Here is a 22785-nt window from a genome sequence, read left to right on the forward strand (position 1 = left end):
GGGCATCTGCCTGACAGGATCATTAAAAAAAAGTAGAATTTGAGCCACATATTTTGTAGCATATGTCATTGTTTGTTTGTTTGTTTGTTTTCCGGAGCTGAGGAGCAAACCCAGGGCTTTGTGCTTGCTAGGCAAGCGCTCTACCACTGAGCTACATCCCCTTTGTAGCATACGTCATACAGTTTATATTAAGAAATACAATACTATTTTCCTCACTGGAATATCCACTGGATGGTATGGGGTGATCCCCACACATCTTAATCCTCTCGTCCTTGTCTTTTTTTTCTGTATTCCCAGTATATCTACACTGACTCTTAAGTTCCAGTTCATTAAAACACAAATTGGTTTTTCATTATTAAACAGTTGGATTTCTTCTTTTTCTTTTATTTACACCCTAGATGAGAGATGAAAAAATATCAACGGATTCTGACCGGTGATTTTCCAATAATTCATGCAGAATTGCCATTTATTGAGCTCCTCCCCGGTGGCCCGGTAGCTAGCCGCCGTCAGTAGATTTTCTTGTCTAGTCGTTGGTGTTTATTTGGATTTCTGTTTACTCTGCTCCAGTACTAAGCGCAAGGCATCTACAGGTCTAGCTGCCTGACTTCAAACAAGTTAGCTAAACTTCCCTGTGTCTTGTTTCTTTATTGTTATGGAGGTAATAGAATGGCATGGAATTATGTGAATTTTTTTAATGTTCTGGGTGCTTAGAGCAATGCTGGCCCCGTGTGCGAGGAATGCCATCTAAATTCCTTTAGTTTCGCTTGGGGACAATGGCTCCAAATGAAACTGACAAAAGACACGTTTTCAAAGATTTTCTTTTTAAAGACAGGGTCTTGTTATGTATCCTCCACCAGTGAAACTCACTATGTAGACCAGGGTAGCTTTGAAGTCATGGAGCTCACAGTGCTGAGATTAAGGATAGGTTTTATTCACTTATGCGTGTTCACACACCACCGTCACTCAGGGGAGATTTGGGAGCTGATAGATAAAAGGGGGTGGAGCAAAAGGGAATCCAGTTTGGGGAAACAAATGACTTCTGGGAAAGATAAACCTGCCCTTAGAGAATAGATGCAGGATGTGATAGCTTGGGACAATGTCTATCGATTTCTTTTTCTTCTATTCTTGGTGATAAGAAACTATTTTTCCTGCTGGCGACACTCCTAGTGAGGGGTTTATGACACTTGACTTCTGGGAAAGTCTACACTCAAGTGCACCAGAGGAATTCAGGAACAAACAAACAAATAAAAACCACTGCATTCCAGTGGAATATTCCAGACCACTTCCTGTAGCGTCTCCATTTCACAGGAGGCACAGCGGAGGCTAGGAAAGATTAATTCACCTTTGGTCATTGTGGGAGCCGAGATTTAAACCCAGACAGGTGTAACCTGCAGCCTGCATAACTTTTTTATTTCAAGGAGAAATTCAAGGTCCTCTACCCTGGGAGACCAGCCTTGTGCTACGTGAGATCCTGTCCTAAAAATCAAAGCTGGGGAAGGAGATGGAGAAGGAGGAAGAAAAAAAGAGAGGAAAAGAGAAATGATTTGAACAGGAATTTTTGGTCCTCCTGTATCCATATCACAAATACTAAAATCACAGGCACGCTCGCTTTACGACGCAGTGCTAAGGACTCAACCCAGGGCTTCTTGCATGCACTACCCACCGAGCTACACTTTCAACACTTGGGCAAATATAAAGGCTTTGGCATGCATTTATAGCAAGTTCTGTCATTTTTTGGGCATTATCTGGGATTTCTAGCATTATCTGCAAAATGATAACGTTGAACAATAAATGTGGCTTTTAAAGGTCCTCCTACTTCTAAAAGTGTGTATTTGTTTTAAGCCTAAATTGCCATTGAAGAAATTATAGTCATGTTTTAAATCGAAACGTTGTAGGCTTTTTCTTCCTGTGTCTCTCTATCTCAGTTCCTGTCTCTCTCTGTCTCATGCTCACGCACACATATCCAAGTAGGGCCGTGAACCGCGCTAGAAAGGTGGTTCTCAACCTCTGGGTCGTGATCCCTCTCAGGCTCCAAGGAGCCTTTTACAGGGATGACATCTGAGATATTTAGTTATGATCTAGTAGTAATGGTATAACAACAGCAAAGCTACAGGTATGAAGCAGCAAAGAAGATTTTATGGTTGAGGTCAGCACATGAAGAACTGTATTAAATGGTGGCAACACCGGGGAAAGGTTGAGAACCACTGTCTTAGAAGGAAAGGGGTGGGAGGCGGCGATGTGAAGATGCAGATAACCGCTGTTTGTTTCTAAGCACAGGCGGCTGACCCAGGCTTCTGCACGTCCTCAGGGAGTGCCTCTCGCAGGCCTCTTCTGAAAGGTGACCGGCAAGGGAAGTCATCCTTTTTACAAGAGATAAGTGTCTTCTTAAAGTAAACTCAGAATCAATGGAGGACAAGCAGTTTACTAAACACTTCCTACTTGACAGCCCTCGACGTGCAGGTCCGCATGGTCTGTTCTCTGAGGCAAAGTAGAAATGAAGCCGGGTTCTGTTTCCCCATCAACGGAAAGGCATCCGAGAACTCCCCCTCAGACAGAAGATTGCATCACTCCTGAGCAGAACACGCACCCATAGAAAAACCTGCTATCTCATGGGAGATGTGTTTTATCTGGAGACCGCCGAGAGACATTAGAGGATTTTGAAAGCTCGACACAAATCTTGCTAAGTCTTCCATAGCTATGTTTTATTTCCATTCTGTTACCCGCTCTTTAGGGAAAATGCCTTCCCTACCGAGCCATCTCTGTGGCCTGAAATAACCTTTGCATCCACGCTGTCGGATTTGAGAATTGTGAGTTTTTATTGCAGGTTATTCATATCCTGGGCTATTCTTTTGCTCTTCCAAGGGCCCCTGGGGAAAAATGGGTGCTTGAGCCCACTGTCTGAGACACCCATCTTTGTTTCATTTTATTCATTCTTTAACTTCTTTTTTCCTTTGAAACGTTTCATTTGATGAGGTTAGGCGCTGATCATCTTTATTGATTCTTACTTTGCCTTCAGCCTAAGGATGGGACCAGATGAAAAGTGGATTGTCTGGTGTGGCAGAATCTAAAATCATACCAGAAACAAAGTTCAGACAGGAAGCGAAGCTGAAGGATTCCTTAGGATGCCCAAATTATAGACGGGAAGCAGCTTGGCTTTTTATCCCACAGTGAATAAAAACAAAAACAAAAAAACGAAACCCACAAATAAGTAAAATCGGACAGAACAAAACACAAGAAGTACGGTAAATCAATCAATCACCATCGACCGCCAACAGCCTGACTGACAGGAAGGGAGGTGGGTTTTCAAGCATCAGACTAGATAAACAAGTGGGTTGGGTGGAGAGGTTCTGAAGAACTCCGGAGGGAAAGGAAAACTAAATCCCATTGGCTTGTAGATTTGAGGCCCACAGATGCCCTAACCAAAGTGGGTGGAATTGAGTTCATCCAAAGGTCAGGAGCCCTTAAATCAGGTCTTCTAAGGGAAACTAGGTTTAGGCCAGTAATTCGATAGAGTTCAGTAAACCCAAGGGAAGGAGGAGATGGGGAGTAGCAGGACTTAAACAGAAAGAATTTTCCTTTAAGTTTTTTGGAACCTCTTCCATGATTGAAAGAAATAATTAAGTGGTACACCAGTGATCTTAGCACTCTGGAAGCCGAGGCAGGAGGAACTCTGTGAGTTCCAGGCCAGCCTGGTCTACAAAGCAAGTTCCAGCTGGAGCTACATAGTGAGGTCTTATCTCGGAACAAACAAATACGAGCAAAACAACAAACAAAAACAAGACAAACAAAGCAAACCCAGCTCTTGGATGGGTTGAAAACTCTGCGTTTGGCTGGTAATGTCTAATTTCTCTAAAGCTCAGTATTTTCAACTATAAAATAGAGCATGACAATAGATGTATTATAAATACTGTAATTAATCCATCTTTAGAAGGGTGCCTGGAGCACAGCAGATGCTTAATAAGTATTTATAGACTGCAAAGGCAATTAGGGACATAGTGTGTATTAATAAAATGCATACGTAAAGCCCGGTCGTGTACTTTGTACACTCAGTAGGTATTGTAAAGTGAATTTTTGAAAAAGGATTTGGCCCGCTTTAAGCCATTAGGTAGGCGATGGGTAGGTGTTCAAATTCTGGGGATACAGGTAAGTCTTGGCCTGGGAGACCATGGAAATGAATGAATGCTTGATTAATAGACTGAATTACCCAGGACCCTGAGAAAGTCTTTAGGAATCTGACTTGCTCCATGCACTTGGAATTGCAGAACACTTAGAGAAAAGAGAGCTTAAGTGTCTTTACCCAACCCCTCTATAATGCTAATTTTCAGTCTGTCTGCTTACTGTTTGATTTCTACTCTTCTTTAAAGCATGCCTTTCTATTAATCTGTATATCATTTATCTATCCATCTATTATCTATTATCTATTATCTATCTATCTATCTATCTATCTATCTATCTATCTATCTATCTATCTATCTATCTATCTATCTATCTTAAAGACAGGGTTTCTCTGGCTGTCCTGGAACTCACTTTGTGACCAAGGCTGGCCTTGAACTCATAGAGATTCACATGCCTCCCTATGTTGGGATTAAAGGCGTTTGCCACCACCACCCAATTTAGTTTTGTTGTTGTATGTTTTGTTTTGTCTTGTTTATTCCAGATGTAGAAATACTGAATCTTTAATTTTCAATTTTTCTTTTTCCTTCTTTATTTCTTTCCTTCTTTCTTTCTTTCTTTCTTTCTTTCTTTCTTTCTTTCTTTCTTTCCTTCTCTTTCTTTCTTTCTCTTTTTCTTTTTGTATTCTACATTGGAAGCTCTAGATTTCCCTTTCATCCGTGTTAGATGCCTTTCTGCCAAGTACGATAGACTCTGAGCCGGCTTGTTTATCTTTCAGCTTGACGTAAGGTAAGGTTATCTGGGAAGAAAGAATCATCATAGTAATTTTTAAAAGACGCCATAGGATTGATCAGTAGGCAAATCTGTGGGGCATTTTCTTGATTGATAATTGATGTGGGAGAGCCCAGCCCATGGTGGGTGGTTCCGTCCCTGGGCAGGTGGTCTTGGGGTCTGTAAGAAAACAGGCTGAGCAAGTCAATAAGCATCACACCTTCATGGCTTCTGCTTCGCCTCCTGTCTCAAGCCTCTGTGCTGACGTCCACAGTGATGAACTGTGGAAGTAGAAGTAAAACAAACTCTTTTCTCCCCAAGTTGCTTTTGGTCATGGGTTTGCATCAGCAGCAACGGATACCCAAGGGTAAAGCAAAGACTCTATTGGCATTATTATTATTATTCAGCTCAGTGTATCTTCTCATTTCTTTTACAATCTCTCTTGGTCCTATGCAATATTGCGAATATTTGGAAGTAGATCCTACACATATCATCATTGATTTCCAGTTTACCTTTCTTGTAGTTTATGCATATACCCTGTGTGATCCCAACATTTTAAAATAGAATAGTCTTATGGCTTAACCATATCTTGATGGCCATGTCTTGGCCATATATATATTCTGTAATATATGGGTACAGTGATCTCTAAACAAATACCAATGCATTCCTGGTGGCTGTTTATCATTTATCTATTTATTGTTTGAGAATTTCATACGCTAATATCTGTTTTGATCAAATCCATTTTGCCACTCGATTGCCTCCAGTTCCTCCCCATCCTCTCTACCATATCTTTCCCCTGATAACATGTTACCACTTAGTACTGTCAGCATGTGCACACCGGAGTACACGTCCACTGGAAACTGGGTGGCATATGGAGAAAACTGTGCCTCCCCTGGCAGTCATCAATTGTCAATGGCTCCGCAGCTAGGGGAAATCACACTTCACGAGCCTCCCTTGGATTTTGGCTGGCTCGCTTTTATGGAGGTCTTATGCACGCCACTGTGAGCTCACATATTGTATGCAGACCCTATTGTGTCTGGAAAACACTGTTTCACGATAGCTATTCCTTACCTCTGGCTCCTACAATCTTCAAACATCTCTTCAATGATGATCCCCAAGCTTTGAAGGGGATAAATGGTATATCTATTTATCTCGCTATACATGTCTACATATATGTATATACACACACATATTTTTACTACATTTTGATAGTCTGCCTATTCACTGCTGAGGAAGGGAATGTTTAAATTTATGAGTTTAATAGCGAATTGTCTGGTTTTTTCCATGTAATTTTTATGGAGGGTTTTTTTTTTCCTCCCTGAGACCAGTTTTTATTCTGTAGCCCAGACTGGCTTGAAACTCATTATGTAGTTCAGGGTAGTCTCAAACTCATGGCCATCCTTCTGCTTCAGTTCCCCAAGTGCTAAGATGGGATGGGTATGAGCAACTATATGCAATTCTAGCCTCAGTCTCAAAACTAACAAGGATATATTTATATTTTTACACGAAGATGATTATATTCACAAATCCCGCTGGCTACCTTCTTCTAGATGGGCACCCCCGCATACTGGGCTTTCTTATACCTTCTCAGTCAGGAGAGTAGCACACATTACAAATGCTGATTGGCAACAGTACAGCCTTCTCTCCAGACACAAATGATCATTCGATGCCAGATCAAACTCACCAACGGTACTGCCGCTATATTAAGTACCTTTACTCGGCAGTGTTTTAACCCCAGATCTCTGTCTCCTTCAACCTTTTGCCACAAGAAAATACCTCGACCTCACACCACTCTGGGTCTAGTGTCCTAAATTGAGGAGAAACTTTACAGAAGCTAACATGGCAGTGTAGGGTGCTCTGGTAGAGGAATGGTAGGACACAGGAAAATTGTCCTTGGCGGGTCTGCCCCTGCATTTTAGGGGCTTCACGTGCTATCTCATGTGCTCCCCAGGGTCAGCCTGAACTTAAGGCAATAGTGCTATGATCCTTCTGTCTTCACAGGGGAAAGGAAGCACAAACTCTCCGTAGCCAAGACCCTCGGATCCACCATGAAGCAGGCTTTGCCGTCTCTAGCTGGGCAGTGGGTACAGGACAGGAGGAGAGATAGTTCGAAGAGGCAGCTCTCTGTCCTCCACAGGACAAATGCCTTTGTGAGCCTAAGGGAACCTGTTGCTGAATTGGCCAATCAAGACGCAAGACTGTCTGTCCTAAGCTGGCCTGGCTTTGGGCAACAGCAGGCCTATGTTTGTTTCCAGAAATCACAGTGGCGATCACAAAGAGGCTGTGTTCACATGTAATCCGGCTTTGACAGAAATTAATTTTTAATAAGAGGCTCCATTCAATCACATCATTGCCCTTTGGGGCCTGTGTCAGGGTCAACCATCCAGAGCTGGCCGCTGTACTCTTGGCTAGAGCCTGGTCTCTCTCTCTGTGTGTGTGTGTGTGTGTGTGTGTGTGTGTGTGTGTGTGTGTGTGCCAGTAGAGGGGGCTGGGGGTGGGGAAGTGTAGACTGATTATAATCAGGTTATAAGTCAAGACAAGGTATTAGTCTAATCAGAAGCTGAAGGAGGCAGGGAATCCATTTATTTCTTTGTTCTCTACCCCCAAAAGACACTGTGTATTGTGCCTTCTTTTGGTGGTTTATGCTAAGTATCCTTTCCACAGACTCAAGGTCTCTCAAGGTATCTCGGACCTCGAGACAAGCCTTTCACTACAGTGCTGTTAAGGAACGCTTTCTTGGCACCATTATTTAATACTAATGGCAATATTCAAATTGTACAGCATCATCAACTCCACTGCAAACAGTTCGGAGGTGAGGGGCTCCTCCATCCCTGTACCCAACCACCATCTTGCCTTCTTATTGGCCTGCTCTCACTGATCCAATGAGGAGCAGCTCTCCTACTTGTCCCGCCTCTCTTCGTGGAGTTACTTGGAATAACGATACTTCCTTATGCCACGAGCAATTTCTCTCCCTCCGTGCCGTTCACCCAAGCCCCGCAATGGGCTCATCTTTGGCTTGTAATCAGTAATGATGTGTGGGGGGTACACACCCCATTTTCAGATCTGGGGGGGCCTTCCGTGTCTTTTCTTTTGGTAGTTACTTCTATCTTCCTGTCTCCACCCTACCCCCCCTCAGGAAATGCACTTTTTCCCCCCCTTTTCTTTTCGGTTCTGCTAAAAGACAGAATCTCGCAGCTCTGCCTTCTCAGTGTGGGCGGCACTGCCTTTCTCAGTACCGCAAGCTTATCCTCCGGCCGCCTCCAGAGGCTTTATCAGGAGACAGGGTGACTTCTCTCCTAAATTACACAGATTGGTTTAAAAATAGAGTGCAGGGGTTCCCTTGTCAGGAGAGCTGTCAGCCGGCCCACTTTTGACACCATTTTCTCCCTCCCTTTGTTGGTACACGTCAAAGCACTTTTATTTTTTTCTTTGAAAAGTATTCTGCTTAAGTTTTCTGGAGCCTTTAAATTACCAGAAACGTCGGTGGGGTGGGGGCGGCGTGTGCTTAAAATTATTCTTGCTCCTGACTTAAAATCACGAGCAATTTGGTTTTCTATGCCTTACTGTCTTTGCAGGTACAGCGTCAGTATGAAAATGAATTGTTAAAAAAAAAATATTCGGGTCGAGGTAAGAACCCTGAAGCGCAGAGTTCTGCTCTGTGTCAGGGCAAGATAGATTTTTGGGGCCTAAAGTGGATCGGGTAAATCTGACTGTGCAGAGTGAAAATGGCAGAGGCCTTGAAGGATGAACCAAACAAACGCAAGAAAAACTCCATAACAACACTCCCTGTACGTGGAGACAAATTAGCCAGAGTAACAGTAATAAGACCCCACTACACATCCACGTGGCAGGACAGAGAATGGCCTGCCGCCTCGTAGATGTTCTTTTGGGAATTCTTTTCCCCCAGATAATGGAATTTGTGGCGACATCTTGTCCTTTGTGTGGGGGAATGAATGTAAAGCCCTCCATTTCCCCCCTGTAACCTTTTGCTTCTCCATTCCTTTCCTCCTCTCTGTGCTTTCCCTCCTTCCCTTACATGGCCACCGCTGGCTGCCCCGGGGAAGTCCAGGAATGTGAATGTTATGTGAAAGGGTAATGCTAATTGGGCTCAGTGACATTCACATCGCCTGGGAGATGTATGGGGGTCACCAAGTGAGACACCAGCAACTATCCACATCTGCGGCGAGGCTTTCATTGCTTTCTCTCTAAACACCAATCTTAGCTAATGGCCCGGCAGCCCTGCGGTCCCCCTACCCCAGACAACTGTTTCCTTAATTATCAGGGCAGAGATCTCTTTAACATTTCGGTACTGAAAAAAAAAATGATGCGTACATTTATAATTTCATTTATAGCACCCAGAAGAAGCCTGTGAGAAAGGAGGGTAGGTATTATTACATCATGTCCATTCTGCAACCAAAGAATTGGAGACTTTAGATGCCCCCAGTTACTGCCCACGATGGCTTTGCTCATTAAAGGCAGAGTCCACTTCCCCTCTCCCAGCCACAGGCTTCTTGGCGCCCTGTTTGGGTGGATTTCCTTAAACAAAATACTTCCTGACTTCGGACATCAGGCACCGTTTTTGGATCCCAGCTAGAGATAATTTTGTCATCTCAAAGCTCATTCAGATTTATGCCTCGTATTAAGGAGGCTTTCCTTATCTCCATCTAAATGACTTCAGACTTTTTTTTTTTTTTTTAAAGCAAATTGGCTTCATTAGTGGATATTTGTACTGACCTAGTTTGTGTAGAGAGCAGTGAGCGAAATAGAACAAAACTTTCACGGAGCTCCATTCCCGCGGAGGAGACCTAGAATTGAGCAGGAAGTAAAAATATGCATCAGGGGTCTGGAAATGAAAGGCGCTAAGAGAGGTTTTATTCCAGATTAAGAGATCGGGGAGGTCAGTGCCCCCCGAGGAGATGCCTGAGGATTCAAAGTATAGGACAGAGGATAGGAAGGGTGAATGGGTGGGGGCGGGGTCAAAGCAGCTCTCAGAAAGGGTGCCCCGAGACAGGGGAATGCAAAGCAGGTTAGAAGATATGACTTAGGTAGCCTAGCCAGAGCCAGGGAGGAGGGAAGGCCGGTGAGCAGGGGAGGTGTTGGAGAGGCAGAAGCCTAGTGAGAATTTTGGCTCTAACCCAGAGGGAGGTAAGATTCCGTGGGATGCTAGTGTCAAAAAGAGCCATTAGACAAATGTCTGTATCCCCGCTGAGCTACGGCCCAGTTCTGACCTCTTTCATTCCTCACCGGGAGGTGGGGTGGGGGGTGGGGGTGGGGTGGATCCATAACGTGCATGGCCCACTTTGAAAACAGAATGCAGCGCCTCTTGTTTAAGCAGCAGGAAAGAAGCCGTGGTACATTCAGCTCTTCCTTTCTCCCTCAGCCTCACCTTCAACCTGCTACGGTGGTTTCAATCTGACGTTTCCCATAGCTCTAAGTAAAGAAACCCTTAGCACGGACTCTACTGTTCATCTTTGCACATACTCAAGGCCAGTTTTCAGTGCAAATATAAGCGGGAACATTTTGGTAGACACATTTCCTGTGTGCATTTTGTTTGTACCAGGACAGTAGAAACGCTTAAAAAAAAAAAAAAAAAGAAAAAAAAGCACGGCCCATCCCCCACCCCCGGAAATGCAACCTCCTACCAACACTGAATCGTTTATATGACAATAGGTGAGCTGAGCGGGGTCTAGGAGGAAGAGGGATGATTGGCTGTATTCTCTTCGTCTATTTTTCCCCCCAGATCATTATTTTGGGGGTCATCTGTCGGTTATACCACGGAAGCATTTGGACTAACAGGCTTTGATAGGACAAACAACAAGCATGCTATTGTCTTTGATTTACATCTGCTAAAAGGTTTCTGGGAATGGAACATGTCGTCCCTTGGTGTAGTCAGCACTCCTGCTTAGTCACAGATGAGAGGTCACTGCCTCTGGACTCCAGATGTGCAGGAGATGTACAGGAATCCTGTGCTCCTGGGACACGGGAAGGCAGTGGTTATGCAAGGTGGGCATGTAGAGGCCGAGGATTTCCCTTGCTACTGTATATGACTCCTTGTCTCGATGGACTTGAGACTCAAAAGATGACGTTGCCGATGACGTCAAACTGCGGCGCCACGCCAGCCATGTCTGTGGCCAGCCCAAGCTGCACGCCCACACAGCTGACCCTGTCCAACCCTGTTCTTTGGAGAACTAGCATGGCCATTTCGGCAGGTGTTAAAAGGGCAGAATGAATAAGATAAATAAACCTACTGCCTGGGGCACATCCTGATACCTTGGTTTCAATTTGCACTGCCAGCAAAGAGGGTTTTTGGACTCTGGTTAAGAAAATGGTACTTGCTTCCAATGGGGTTTTTTCTCTACATAATCAGAGATTCATGAAGATCATTGTGTGATAGATCACAGGATCTGCATCTGCTGGGCTCTTTTAGAACCAGAATCCTAGAGGGTAAAGAAGAGACAGCATGCTTTAGAGGACTAAATTAGGTCGGGAGTGGAGGAGGAAGAGAGCATTGTAGACTGTAGAGTTGCCATGTTGAGACCTATTTTGTGTAGAAGGCTGAGAAACACCACTGGACTCCAGAAAATGAGTGTCAAAATCATATCATGGAAAATTTGACTGGAGGCCATTTCAATGTTAGCACTATTAGCAAGGAAACCATTAGAAAGGGTACATTACTAACATCAGGGAATGATTAAGGCCCAGTAATAGAGGCACCATTGGGTATGAGCTTTAAAAACTTACTTATTTCTTATGGAAAGTGAAGGAAGGTGATGGCTTAAAGATGACGTTCACATATAATGTGTGTGTGTGTGTGTGTGTGTGTGTGTGTGTACACGTCATGTGTACATGTGTGTGTGCACACCTACATCCATACTTTCTCTTGGAGTAAGAATAAAGTGTAGGATTATTTTAGGGAAGGATAAAATGTCAAGAAAAGACAAGCTGTCTGAATTTGGAGAAAACGAGAAATTTGAGCTGCTTTTTCAGACCAAAGAGTAATGTCAGGAATGAGACACTCAAAGCAGCTCATTGCCTGACATTTGTTTGTGATTTATGGCTAAGGTTATAGGAATGGAGGTGTTGCCTAGAAGTAGTTAAAGAGCAGGGAATTTCCAGGGGGCCATGTGTCTGTGGAAGAAGGACCTCTGGGTCGCCTGGAGCAAATCTGAGATGCCCAGAAGAGAAGGTTGTATTTATGTAGTGGCCTGAGACTAGATGGCATGTCTGCCTTGATCCCTATGTTTAAGAGGGCCTTGTCCTGACTTCTTCAAGATGGATGGCCAGGGAGCCTTCAAGGCCAACCTCCCACCCCACCCCCCATAGGAATTCTCTCATTTCTTTTGAGATCATGATCCACATACCCAGGAGCCTAATCTCACCAGGCCTCATTCCAGCTCTCGCCCTCTTCCTCCATACAGAAGATTACAGCCCCAGATTGGTGGGATTACCGAGGGCCAACTGTTAGGTGTTGGACCTGTGAGATGATCAGGCTGGAATGTGTCTAACCCTTGAGGCTGCCTGTTGTGTGGGGTGGGCCTGGGGGATGGAGTGGGGAGGAAGGACGATGGAAGGGTTATCCTTGTGTCTTCAGGATTCAGTGCAAAACTCCAACGGCCTTGCTACTGAGAAGGTATAGTCGTTACAGTGGTCACTTCTTATATAACTTTCACGCATTTATCCATTTGCTAAATGGGCCTGCATTTATCCTCCTGCAACGGACCTGCCCCCAAGTGAATTCCTTCCCAGTTGAAAGGCTTAGGCAAAGGGCGATGAGATTCTCAGATAAAGGTTAGCTCTACTGCTTACATTACTATTATTGTCTTTAGCAGTTATGAGGGAGACCCTTAAGGCCCAGGAGAGTAAGTAATCTTTTTGCTTCAATGTGATCTTAATTGCCTCTCATTTTGTGAATGGGCGTAGTTGTTTTTAGCACAGGAATAAAAATACCTTAGTGTTTCAGGCATTATTTGTCCCTTCTTCCATCAGGATGGAAAGACCAGAATTACTGGTTAAGCCGAGTGTCTTATTTCCTTCAGATGTCTGGAAGGCATTCTTTTTCTGAGGAGCTGAGACTTGAGTTCCTCTGTGAATTGGGTAGGAAGACAATACTGGTCTAAAAACCTGTTTTTTTTTTTTTTTTGTTTTGTTTTTTTTTTGTTTTTTTTTCCTCCTACTTGGCTTTGGGCCTGGACCCTGAACCTTTTATTTTCCTTAAGGCTTAAAATTAGGAACTTTAAAAACAGGGAAGTGAAACAACCTGGGTAGAGCTGAGAGAGCCAAGGACCCAGAATGCTCAATTGAGTGGAGTTCAAGTTCTTCTTCCCTGTCCTGTAAGTGTCGTGCCAATGGAGACGGGGTCCAAGAGATTATGACAGAGGCAACTTCAGATTTCCTTTGTAACAATAAGCAAGACACAAGGCTGCGTGGACAGGATTAGTAACACAGCTGAAGTTCCGGTCAAACACACCGACACCTTTTTGAAGAGCTCCTCAGTTGCAAGCATGTGCCGCTCATCACTGGACCATGAGTAGATTTTAACATAACTCTCATTCTCATTTTATAGGCTTTAAGCATCTAAGATCCCTACCTGAGATTGTATGGCCAGCTAGTTGCTGAGACAGGCTTAAAAATCGTCCCCACCGATGCGTATGTTTTCGACCATGATGCTGTAGTGACCAGATTTCCAATATTCCTTGTTATGCTATCAGGAAAGCTTTTTACTTTTGTTTACTCATGGATTTTGGCACTGGGGTCTGAATGTAGAGACTTGGACTCGCTAGACACGTGTCCTCACCACCAGGCTTCATCCTTTCTCAATACATTCAGTTTCTGGAAGACCAACATTCAGGGAAGTTACTTGGTCTAACCACTTCAATTCTAGTTACAAACGAGAAGAACTAGAGGAGTCATGTGACATATCTCTTGTTCAGAAACGAGGTTCAAGTAATGTTTAGTGGAGAGGAGGAAAATCAGAAAATCTTTTCTTTCAGATTCTTGCTTGGAGTGGGGTTGCCAACCTCCCATTGCCTGTTTTGTGGATCCTGAACATAGTCAGAAGAAAACACATCGTTTGTAGTGTGACCTCACCATGTCATTCTAGGAATGAAAGCAGGTGATGGTTTGCTTTGAGACACTTTCACACCAAATGTATGTTTTTGTCTTTGTGTGCGTGTGTGTGTGTGTGTGTGTTGTGCACATGAATGTGCCTGTGTGCAGTCGTGCAGAGGCCAAACAGGATGGAGGATGTTGAGTATCTTCCTTTATTGCTCTGCACCCTAATATCTTCAGATAGAGGAGCCATAAACATTCCCTTTTTTTGTTGGGCTGGCCAGGAAATCTACCTGTCTCTGCTCCCTCAGTGCTGGAATTCTACCCAGCATATCCTCCAGGTTAAGCTCTGCTTTTTTCTTGGGTGCTATGAATTTGAACCCAGGCCTTTTGACTTGCTCTTGCTGACTGGACCATCTTCCCAGCTCCTTAGGGTTTTGTCTTTGTTATTGATCCATCAAAGGCCTCTTCCTGGGCTGGAGAGATGGCTCAGCGGTTAAGAGCACTGACTGCTCTTCCAGAGGTCCTGAGTTCAATTCCCAGCAACCACATGGTGGCTCACAACCATCTGTAATGGGATCTGATGCCCTCTTCTGGTGTATCTGAAGACAACTACAGTGTACTTACATATAGCAAATAAATAAATATTAAAAAGAAATGCCTCTTCCCTCTCTAAGGGTAGCTAGGGCTGTGTTCAAGTTACTAATCTATAATTGGCTATCTGGTTGGAAGGCTTGGTTTGCGTTTTTCTGTCTAGTTGAAACTGTATGAAGCCAGGCGGGAGTTGTGGCTCATGCATGGTTTTTTTTTTTTTGTTTGTTTGTTTGTTTTTTGTTTTTTGTGGCTCATGCGTGTAACCCCGACAGTGTGGAGGCTGAGGGAGAAAGACGCCGAGTTCAAGGTCAGTGCTGGTTACACAGTGAGGCCTCATTGCAAAAACAACAAATCAACAACCATAAAACACAAAACTAGATTTAATCAGTTTAGAAGAAAAATCACATTATTTATTTTACGTTAAAACACTTCAATATTTTTTAAAAAAGGGTTTTTTTTTTTTTTTTTTTTTTTTTTTTGGTTCTTTTTTTCGGAGCTGGGGACCGAACCCAGGGCCTTGCGCTTCCTAGGTAAGCGCTCTACCACTGAGCTAAATCCCCAGCCCCAAAAAAGGGTTTTAAAATAGGAAGCTGAAAAAAAAAGTTTATGGGTTCAGGTGTTGTTTCTATTAGCTTGGGCAGATTATTATAAAAAATTAATTGCCCGGATGGTAATTGTTCATTCGTTCATAATCACAACAGTCAATTGTCCATTCTGTCTCAACTGACTTTGTCATCCATCAGTCCTATCAGTTCCCACCCACAGTAGCCAGAGTGGTGACATTGTAGATAGTCTGCAGATGGCTGTGACCCTTCCTTCCATCTTGTGCAAAAGTCCTCTGCCATTGTGATGTTGTCACTGCTGTGTAAAGCATAAGAAATTATTTCTCGTTATCATTTGTTCTTGTTGATTGTGAGACCCAGTCCTACTATCTCGCCTAGATTGGTCTTGAGTTCTCCACCCTTTTATGTTTCTGTGTCAGCTTTCTGAGGTGCATAAGACCATGTTGGGTTTCTCGCTCTCTTTTTAACCCTTTGTGCTTGAATTTAACTAAGTGATTTTTCTTTCCAGTGGGACGTAAATATTGCTTTTCTTTATTCAGATGAAGGGATGGCCTGAGAGCCATACCTAAGCTATACAAATACAGAGGTTTTGGGCTGAACCCAGAATGCTTCTTTCTCTCATCTATCTATCCCTAGGCCTAGACCTAGGGCTGGAAGTTTCTAGCCTCCATTCAATCTCATTTTCTAATCTGGTTTCCCTCACTTGCCTGAATTGCTCTGCTTGGCCTTATACTAACTTTGGCAATATATTTTAACCTCTGACTCCTTCTCATTCTCTGGCTCATTCCGTCTTCACCTGTGTCTAGCTTGTTCTCTCTCCAGCACTTGTCTTTGTAAAACTTTTCTGGTAAAACTGCCATACATATGCACCCCCACCCCACCCCCACCCTCACACTCTTAAGTAACTTTGGTTTTCCAGTTGGGTGTATCCTATCTCTGAGTCATTCTGTCAAATCTTTATCTGATTCATCACTTTGTCTGCCCCTCAATTAGATGTCACTTTCAAACATGGCTGCTTCCTTCTATAAACTAACCTTACCATCATTGTTAGGGACTGAAGGTGTGTGCTAAGGGTGTGTCGGTATTCCAGCCAGATCGTACTGTAATCCAGGGCATGTCTGCATTCCAGCTGGATTATGAAGACCTAGAAGATCATTGGATGTAATACCTTGCCAGAGCAACCCTGTTGCGAGGTTAAAATTCCTCTACAGTTGTCCATTCGAGAACAGGATACCATAGCCACTTGGATTTGCACAATGGAACCCGTTCTTTGGCTGCTATGCAGCCAGAGGTCGCCTGTGGAAGATACTTCTCTTGGTCTCAAAGAGAATGGGAGCCATGTGTTCTGTTCCAACTGAGACTGGACTGGTGAACGAGGCCATCTAACTCCACAGCTGTGTCAACTTGATCCAGACCCAGAGAACTAACACCGTTGGTGCCACAAGCTACTTCGTTCATCTGTGCTAGCTCGTTTCAACTATTACATCTATGGCCTCCTTGTTAAGACGCACAGTACAACCATTTCAACAATTATTTTTGTTTTTATTTGCTTTAGGAATTTGAATAATCTGATTTTTTTTTCCAGACAGGGTTTCTCTGTGTAGCCCTGTTGTCCTGAAAGCTCTGTAGACCGGGTTGATCTCCAACTTATGAAGATTTCCTGAGTCTGCCTCCTGAGTGCTGGGGTTAAAGGCACAGAGTGATGTTAGTGGTTATCTCATGTAACAGTGTGGTTCACAGTTTATGAAACTGTTCTCGCCCATGAGGATGCTCCCTTGACAAGGAAAGTTAATCAGTGGAAGGGAAGGGAAGAAGATGGTCTGGTTTCATAGATCTGTAGCGGTGGGCTCGTGTCCCTTTCACAGCAAGAGCGCCTACAAAAGTCTAGTGGCACCTGTAAGGTTCCCAAATGGATGAAGGCCAAACTGACAAGTAAAAGTAATCGGGCTCAGAATGAAAGAATTAAAAATAAAGATGAAAGCTTTTCGTATTTTCCTCTTGAGACCTGTCTTTGTGAACTGAGACCAGAGAAATCACTTTTCCTTCCTGGAATGGTGAGTGGTTTACAGTGTTGGGTTTAATTAAGTCAGTGTCTCATGTGTGCTTGGCAACATCCCCAACTCTCTGGGCTATTCTTGACTTCAAGAGTTGTGAAGACAAATTGCAACCACTGTTGTCATTGCCACCCTCTTCCTCCTCCTCCTTTGCCCTCTTCCTCTTCTTCTTCCTCTCCCTTTTCCTCCTCCTCCTCTTCTCCCTCCTCCTCTTCTTCCTTCACCTCCTTTCCCCTTCCTCTTTCCCCCGTCCTCCTCCTCCTTTCCCCTTCTTCCTCCTTCCCTCCTCCTCCTCCCCTCCTCCTCCTCCTCCTCTTCCTCCTCCTCCTCCTCTTTGTGGTTTATTTCTCAAATCTCACCAAGTTGAAGTTCTCAGAATAGTTTCTAGGTATTCTAATATACCTAAATACTTTCAATATATGTTCCAATGTTGGTTTCTCAAACTGCTCAATATGAAAGAGATACCTAATCAAATCAGTTTGAGAAATATTTCTACATTAAACCTCACTTTATATTACAGTGGACACTAGCATAATAGCTTTAAGAACTGTCACAGTGGAGAAACAATCCTCTCTTTTAAGAATATAATGCCTGTCAGTCCTATTTAGATATAGCAACCTTCATGAAATAATTTAACATGTCTAGGTAACTTCACTGGAGAATTACTGAGTTGGCTGGTTCAATTCAACCAATATTTATGTATATATACAGATATGTATACAAGGTGTCTTGGATAGATACAACACACTAGATATGATCGAATAGGATATATAAAACATCATAAATGTATCCTATAAAATAGAAAAAATAAAGAGCAATTAATAAGATGCTTTCATTGAAGATTTAAAAAAAAAACAGCTCGAAGTGGCTTAAGTGGTGAAGAGAAGGCTGGTTTACGCAATTAGGACGTTCAAGGTTAGCAAAAGCTTAGTGAACTTGTTCTGTGTGGGCTCTGGTTCATTTCCATATCAGTCTTTTGGATATGTTCTTCTCTGGATGTCAACATTATCCCGGAGTTGGCTTCCTTCCCAAGAATAAAATATATCCCTTGGCAACATGAGCGACGCAGTTGCTAGTTTTCAGATGCAGCGAGAGAATGCACTTTTGTACCATCATAGCTCTAAGCTCTGGGATGGTTAGAGCTTGCTTGAGTCAGCCTATGGGGACAAGAAAATGTCATACATCTATTGATCAGTCTTGGCTTACATGAGCTCAGTCAAAGCTGATGAAGTTATCCTTATGGTGCAGACTCTGCGCAGGCTTGATATTGTTGGAATCTTTGGTTCCTATCCCATGTGAGAAGGTAAAACAATGTTTTAGAAAACTCAGTAAAAAAGCCTGTTACAGAAGGCTGAGAAGAAATGCCTTAAGACCCAAAGGATCCAGTTAATTGACTCTGTTTGTTAGAAATCTTAGGGAAATAGCCGAATAGCCTTCAAGCTAGCCATAAAGAACCTTGGCTATGACCAGGGTGGGGGTGGGGGTGAGGCCTTCCAAGGAGGAGAGAACAGTATGAGTCAAGAAGCAAAACATCACCGAGAGTGAATGAAGAGCTGTTGAGCAAACAGACCCATTTGGACGGAGTAGTCATAACAAGGTTTCTATGGCAAAATGCATTCCTCCTTGCAAATACTTAACAAATGAGGTTTTGAAATACAACCCATTAGTAAACTGGGAACTCCATGTTCTCTTAGTGATAGTGGGAGCCCTGTTACCATTTATAATGTCTGTGTTCCGAGAGGAGTACAATTAGTATGTTAATGAGGAAAAAAAATTATCAGAGGAAGATGACAGGATTGATTGAGGAAAAGATACCACACTAGTGAGTTGACCAGTGACACACTTAAGAGAAAAATATTTGTTGACAGGAATTTAAAGAAAACGGAGGTGGGTGGGAGGTGGATGGGAGTGGTGGTGGGTGTTTCTTTCCTTTCTCTGAGGATTTATTGCAGATTATATATTATTAATCTACAAAGTACTTTAGATTGGAGATAAAACACAAATTTACACAGTCGAGTCTTCCTATAAAGCTCATCACTTTACTGAGTGACTAAGAAAGATTATCATGTTCTTAATTTAATACAAACCTTCTGGATAAAGTTTCATCACCACAAACAATAAGGTCCATTAAGAGTGTGCATTAAAATGCAAACAGGAGGGGGAGAAAGAGGCGGGCAGAGGGGGAGGAGAGAGGAGAAGGGGAGGGGAGGAGAGGAGGAACAGTTACATATAGAGGCACAAGAGTGGTAGCCAGTTGACAGCAGCTACCAGACCAACAAAGAGTGGCTCTCCTGATTTCAGTCTTCTCAAAATGTCTCCCTTGCCTGGTGTAATGGTGTGAACCTTTAGCTTCAGCCTTCAGTCCTAGCAGTTGGGAGGCAGAAGCGGGAGGAACTGTGAGTTCGAGGTCAGCTTGGTCTACGAAGGGAGTTCAAAGACAGCCAAGGTTACATGGAGGGGGAAAAAAGGCGTCCTCAAGGGTGTGTTTTTATCTTTGATTTGCATATTTCTTCTTTCTCATAAGACTCTCAGCCACCTTTCACAGAAAGGCCCTGTGTTGGTCCAGGTCCCCCGCCCCTTGGAGTTTTCTCCCCAAAGCTCCTAGCTTTGGTCTTGTTCCCTCGATTCAGCCTCTGGCTGGTTCTGAATATGTAATTACTTGTAGGTGGGAAGAAGAGGATTAACAGACCTTGCCCTAATTGCTTGTTTTTGTAGAGTTGTTAAGAAGGACTTAGGCTCCAGAAACACAGGGTGTAGCCAGACAGAAGGCAGCCGGTGGAGTTCAAAAGTCTTGTAATCTTTGGCTCCACAGGCCTATAAAATGGAGTGTTGACTGAGTGCAAACAGCCCGCAGCCTGAGAGGCTCGGGTCCCAGAAAAGATTGAGGCCCTTTGCTCATTTGAAAAGGCAGGGGGTTTCATAACGACCCCGACTAACCTGTTAATGGATGGTCCAATTTGATTTCCCCTTCTTCGTGAAGGCCAGATCTGAAGCTGCCGGCCACGCGGCAAAGCTTTTTCTTCGTTCCTAGGTTCCCGGAATTCAAGAATAAATGAGGCTTCTTGCAAAGACTCTGCATGAAAGACGCGAATTAGGAGTTTGAAGGGATGATGATGCCGTTGTAATACACTCTCATTTCCTGGTGTCCCTCTTGAGGTAATGACTAGAGGCTCATACTTTGTGACTGGGCTCAATATTAAACCATTATATGAAGTAAGAGCAGGGGACCTTTCTGGGAAAGTGCGGGCGATCATTCACCTTCTCACCTGGAAGGCTGAAGGGTTAGCGGAGGTTAGAAGGCTTAATGAGTATGGAATGTTTTGCTGGGTGAGAGGGCATTTTTCAAATGCAGCCGGAAGTGCTTTCAAGTGACTGACTTCACAACAAATCACGTCCCCCCACCCCTCACCCCCGCACTCCGCGGGGTTCTTATGTCTTTACCGGCTATCTTTAAAGGGGCAGATAAGTTGAAAAGGGTGAACCATATGCTCCCCGTGATTGATCAGTGGAATAAAATACAGGTATTTCACACGAATCCTTCCAGGATAGGATGCTGGTGGAAGAACAACAGACACAGACTTAAAAGTGTTTTGTAACTGGGCAGAAACCAGTAGGGATGCATGCAGTTACCTCTAATTTCATTCCTTCTCAGGTGCATTGGTGTGTGTGTGTGTGTGTGTGTGTGTGTGTGTGTGTGTGTGTGTGTGTGTGTGTATGTATGTGTGTTAGCAATCACATTTTCAATTATTTTAGGAGAGACTTATCGTTAGGATTTAAATCTCGGCCCGTGCCCTGATAGAAGACACCCAAACATCATGGTTCCACGTAGAAGTTTTAATGAGAGTAGAGTAGGAGAGGAAAAGTGGTCGGCCATGGGCACGTGGCGGGTGGGGGGTATGGGGGGCTAGAACAGAGAAGAACAAAGAGCAAGAGGGGGAAGAGAGGGTAAGAGGGAAGAGAGGGAGGAGGGGGCAAGCAGTCCTTTTTATAGTGTCAGGCACAGCTGGCTGTTGCCAGGCAACTGTGGGGCGGAGCATACCTGGTTGCTGCCCCGTAGCTGTGGGGGTGGAGCTTAAACAGAATACCATCTTTGAAGGAATTGTAGATAGAAATATTTTTAAGTTGTTCTCAGGAATCTATCTCCTTCTCTTTTGAGAATCTTTAATTTTAGAAAAACATATATTTACATATATCTTAATATTTATATTAATTTTAATATATATTTAAACTGGTTAAAATAGTTTACTTTAGTATCTGGGCTATGAAATCAAGAGGTCAAGAGGTTTCTGGCAATCTTATTTACGTTACTAACTCCTGTTCCTGATTGTATTTAAATTTCTCCCTCAAGCAGAGTTTGTTTTTTTTTCTAGACAGAGTCTGTCTACATAGCTCTGGCTATCCTGAAACATGCTCTGTGGACTAGGCTGGCCTCTAACTCAGAGATCCTCCTGCTTTTGCCTCTGCCACTGCTTGAGGAAAAAAGTAAAGATGTGTGCCACCAATGCCTGGCTATTTATTTATTTATTTATTTATTTTACTTTATTTCATTTCATTTTTTTAAAAATTTCTTATTCTTAAGTGTATTTATGAACATTTAAAACTAAGTAACCAGGGCTGTGGGTGGTGGCGTGTGCCTTTAATCCTAGCACTCAGGTGGCCGAGGCAGACAGATCTCTGAGATAGAAGTCAGCTTGGTCTACACAGCAGAGTCCAGGCAAGCCAGGGTAGCCAGTAAGACCCTGTCAAAAACAAAAACAAAACAGCAACAATAAAACTAAGAAACTAAAATAATTTTGGGCCTAAATGTATAGAAACAGATAATTTATTCTGGTGTTTAGTTGTTTCTATTTTTTTCCTCAGGAAGAAACAATTCTGAGTACATTGTAGTAAATCCCAGAAGGTGATTATCTGTTCAGTGACATGACTTATAGTAACAATCCTTTGACTTTCTTCCTTCCTTCCTTCCTTCCTTCCTTCCTTTCTTTCTTTCTTTCTTTCTTTTCTTTTCTTTTAAATCTCTGGGGGCAGAAATTCAAGACCCATCAAACAACTTGCTCCTCAAAAGTAGTTGCTACCTTATTTCTCTGACAGGGACTTCATAATTTAGTTCCCACTAGAATTACTGACTATCCTGCAAAGAATTATGTAGGCTTTGCACGGTTTGGACTCCAGATGGGGAGTTGCTGTTTCTCCAATCCTAGCGCATCAGCCTCTTAGAGAGTTAGGACTGTTGTTAGTACAAGGAAACATCACGTTTAGCCTGTCACCTGTCTCTTCCAGGGGCTTCTGCTTGTTAGTTCATTGGAAAATGTGAAAACAAGTCTAGTAGGTTTTAAAACCATTCCAGTTTGACAACCACACAGACTTATAGGTTATACTCAGCTTCTTTTCAATAGAGTTATCTAAAGTCTCAGGTAGTTTCCTTTGTCTCTCTGTCCCCAGTCTTATACTGACTTAGTGACCTCAGAAGTGAGTGTTGCTAACCCCTGTATATCCCTGAGGCAGAGGGGACAAGTCAGAGTCTTTAGATGTGGTGTCTTCTAGGCTCCAAGGTCATGGCCATTGCTTCTCATCTGCCTTACTCTTGGCTTTCAAAGTAAACAAAACCACAGCTGTTCTTCAGTTCAGGCCGTGGTACTCAA

General features: G+C 43.4%; 2 long non-coding RNA genes across 3 annotated transcripts; both read right to left on the reverse strand.

Moving 5' to 3' along the window:
* Nucleotides 1–912: 912 nt before the first annotated feature.
* Nucleotides 913–10383, reverse strand: LOC120093569 (uncharacterized). Of its 2 annotated transcripts, none has more exons than XR_015624590.1 (3): nucleotides 10271–10383; nucleotides 9619–9689; nucleotides 913–4912 (listed from the first exon to the last, which is right to left on the reverse strand). It is a non-coding gene; the product is annotated as an uncharacterized LOC120093569 (long non-coding RNA). The 2 variants fall into 2 exon arrangements; XR_015624589.1 differs by having other exon boundaries at nucleotides 10113–10274.
* Nucleotides 10384–14888: 4505 nt separating this feature from the next.
* LOC148004647 (uncharacterized) lies at nucleotides 14889–20411 on the reverse strand. The gene is made up of 3 exons (XR_015624588.1): nucleotides 20081–20411; nucleotides 16129–16233; nucleotides 14889–15387 (listed from the first exon to the last, which is right to left on the reverse strand). It is a non-coding gene; the product is annotated as an uncharacterized LOC148004647 (long non-coding RNA).
* Between the last annotated feature and the right edge of the window lie 2374 nt (nucleotides 20412–22785).

Source organism: Rattus norvegicus, chromosome 7 (assembly GCF_021556685.1).
Source record: "Rattus norvegicus strain SHRSP/BbbUtx chromosome 7, alternate assembly SHRSP_T2T, whole genome shotgun sequence".
Classification (NCBI taxonomy): domain Eukaryota; kingdom Metazoa; phylum Chordata; class Mammalia; order Rodentia; family Muridae; genus Rattus; species Rattus norvegicus.